Consider the following 3,808-nt stretch of genomic DNA (forward strand, 5'->3'; position numbering starts at 1 on the left):
AACTTCTGAAATGAACTCACAAACCTGCCCTCAATCTATGAAATTAACAGGACTATGAGAACGCCGACCTCACAAGCACAGATCCTGCCACCTGGCACTTACCAAACCAGTCCTAAAAAACTGGACGAAGTGTTCAAACTATTCGGCACAAGAGGGCAGAGTCTGGAATGAGCACCACACTAAACCAGACAGCAGTACCTCTACGTGTCCACCAGGAGCGTCTACCTCATGGTACTGGTGAAAGCTCGGGGCCTGCATGCCAAACCCGTAGCATTTTAGGCCACGGCCCAGAGCAGGCCCCAGGGGAAAATGCGCCACCCCCCAACAAACATCGTCCCTACAAGAACAAGGGACCAGAAACCGAAGAAAACAACAATGAAGACAGATAAGTATGGTTCCTACCATCACATAAAGGTTAAGGGTTGTACTAACAAGGGGTGGATGAATCACGCCTGGTTAGGAAGCTATCACTCTTGGTAGTTATATACCAAAAAATAAATACAAGGGGAATAGAATTAATATCTTGCCACCAATTCAGCAAGCACCCCAAGTGGTCTACCCTCCCACGATGGTGAATGTCGCACCATCGTTGATAAACCACTTGAGTATTTCACCAGGTATACCCATTCATGGGATTTGTAACTACTACCATGGATCCAAGGATACTTTATGGTAGACATCGACCTTGAAGATGCACACTATTCAGTACCTTCTCATATAAGTTTCGGATATACCGCAATTACCTGGATGGAGTAACCATGATGAGCGTTGCGGCATTTAAGTCAAAGTTATCCAGAATCAACTAGCCCTGACACTTAGAAACATTCCGTCATGGCATGTCTATATATTAACGACAAACTATCCTTGGATACAGCTTTAGCTGCATCGCTTCTCGGCCTTTTGACTAAGATCAAGTGTAGTATCTGTTCTTATCAGTTTAATAATCTGATACGTCCCTTATCTAGGGACCATATATTAAATTGAATTTTGGAACAGGGAGATGGAATAGGGGCTTGCTCCGTCCACTCCACGCATCGACCCAGTATTGCAGTGCCTCTGGGAGCGGTGCACAAGATATATATCCAGATATTTACGTTGACCATCCACAACTTTGTTATCTGGTATTCATTAAGACTATCAGTCATGGTGCATTAACCACCAATCAACTACGTGGCAAAGTAATTGGGATATAGCAGCATTACCAGCTACTGAACTTTGTACCTTTCCTATGAGCTGAGATACTAGTGTTCAAAACTATCTCCATACCTGTAATATGGGGGCAAATGGATTAATCTGTAGTGTTATCATGGAATTTATCGGCAGGAAGGATTATGGTTGTACACTTCCACCTGTTTTGAGTAACATCTTATGTGTCCTGATGTGTTACTGAGCTTGTAATACTTAATGCCAATATGAATTGACTTAAACATATTATATATTAACTTACTTAATTCTAGTGAAGCATTTGCTCAGTAATCCACCAAATTTGCATGTTCGTTTATAAGATAACAACATCAGTGGTGGCATATACCAAACCACTTGGGCGGAGAACATCGATATTAGGTGACAATTTATTAACAATTGCAAACCGTATGTCGTCAAACATGTTTGACCATCAGTAACTCACCTATCAGGTGAGCTAAATACTGTAAACATACATTTAAACCAAAAATATTTGCTGAAATCACTAAGCAATATGGACACCAGATATCGATTCCTTATATCCAATTAAATCACCACGTACTAACTTACGTCACATGAAACCAATCTCAAGGCAGCGGCAATGGAGACATTCCCGCGTATTGAGGGGTGGGGGGAACCTAATCTCTATGTTTTCCTTTCCTTCTACCTCTTCAATAGGTACTACGGCTTCATCAGTCGGGTACTACGCAAATTACAGTGGACCAAGTCCACGAGCATGGTTCCCAGTGATCCTCGACATGGTCATTAAAAGAATTGCAGAATTGGGAAGACCATTGCTGTGCTTGGATCAGCAGCACTATCAACCTGATGACAGCATTCCGTCGCATATCCTAGGGAACATACCTGAGGAGCATCAAGAAATGGTACACTGTTTTCCAAAACAGGAATTACACATTCAACTATAACAAAAAACTGTACTGGAGCTCCTGGCAGGTCTTCACCACAATGAAGGACATGTTCTGTTAGCCTACTCAACTTGGGTACCGCTCACTGGTGATCAGATACAGGAGAGGTATATCAATCCATTCCCCAGAAATAGGTACACCTAAATTGGGATGTCAGTGAAATCCTGACATACCTTAGGGGATGATCACCAGCCAGGTCACTCACCCTGGAACAGCCTACCCTGAAGATGGACATGCTGGTGGCCTTACATCAACACAAAGAGCCAGCTCTCCCATCTACTGCGATGGGACAACATGGTTATAACACCAGATAGTGTCACATGCCCATTCAAGGGTTGGCCAAACAGAACAGACCAGGAACATCAGGTCCAGTCATGAAATTCCGGGCATACCCACCTAAACCACGTTTTATGTGTCATGACCCACTTAGAGATCGACACAATAAGGAATACCGAGGGAGAGGAAAAAAGCCTTATGGGTCAGCCACAGGAAACCCCATGGTCGGGTGACGAGCTAAACTATCTCTAGTGGCTCAAGCAGGTACTGGGAGTTGCTGGAGTAAATACTAACGTGTATAAAATCTTATTCCACCAGGACAGCTTCCACGTCAGTAACTAAGAGGATGGACGAGCCTATGGACCACATCCTGGCTACTGCAGGGTGGTCTAGGGAGTATACGTTCCAAACTTTTATAACAAACCACTGACAGAACCTGTATCGTTTGCAGAAAAAGAATCTGCAAAAAATATATAATTTAAGCCCGGGGGAGCAATTGGTCTTGTTGTTGTTAATAACACCATTATTGTTTTTACAAACAGATTCATGGTTGATTACGATAACATACTTCCTCCCTCGAATGACTTCGGCAGCGAGTGAAGTATGAACTGTTACACGGTTTGAAATCACAGAGCTTTGAAGTCTTCACGTAGTCACTCACGTGACTCCGAAGTAAAATAGTAAGATTAAACGAGAACTTACCAGTTTGAAGTTTGATCTGTATTTTATGAGGAGTTACGATGAGGGATTACGTGCCCTCCGCTCCCACCCTCATTATATGGATCAAACTAATAAATTGATGTCTCCTTATCTTTACTATGTTTACTTCAAATAACTGTGTCTATCTGTGATTCCACACCGCTGCTTGGAAGTATGCCGCACCTGCGCACTGAGCGGGTTCTTCACGTAATCCCTCATCGTAACTCTTCATAAAATACAGATCAAACTTCAAACTGGTAAGTTCTCGTTTAATCTTACTATTTTACAACTGTCTGGGTGAAAAAGTTTTTTCTCACCTCAGTCTTAAATGGCCTCCCCTTCATTCTAAGTCTGTGGCCCCTGGTTCTGGACTCGCCCAACATTGGGAACATTTTTCCTGCATCTAGCTTGTCCAGTCCTTTTATAATTTTATATGTTTCTATAAGATACCCCCTCATCCTTCTAAACTCCAGTGAATACAAGCCTAGTCTTTTCAATCTTTCCTCATATGACAGCCCCGCCATCCCAGGGATCAATCTCGTGAACCTACGCTGCACTGCCTCAATCACAAGGATGCCCTTCCTCAAATTAGGAGACCAAAACTGTACACAATACTCCAGATATGGTCTTACCAGGGCCTTATACAACTGCAGAAGAACCTCTTTACTCCCATACTGAAATCCTCTTGTAATGAAGGCCAACATTCCATTAGCTTTCTTCACTGC

General features: G+C 42.9%; 1 non-coding gene across 1 annotated transcript; it reads left to right on the forward strand.

The window, feature by feature from the left end:
- The first annotated feature begins 884 nt into the window (after positions 1-884).
- On the forward strand, positions 885-1,076 carry LOC116972661. The gene has a single exon (XR_004411861.1). It is a non-coding gene; the product is annotated as a U2 spliceosomal RNA (small nuclear RNA).
- Positions 1,077-3,808: the final 2,732 nt, after the last annotated feature.

This window comes from Amblyraja radiata, chromosome 4 (genome assembly GCF_010909765.2).
Source record: "Amblyraja radiata isolate CabotCenter1 chromosome 4, sAmbRad1.1.pri, whole genome shotgun sequence".
In the NCBI taxonomy this organism is placed as follows: domain Eukaryota; kingdom Metazoa; phylum Chordata; class Chondrichthyes; order Rajiformes; family Rajidae; genus Amblyraja; species Amblyraja radiata.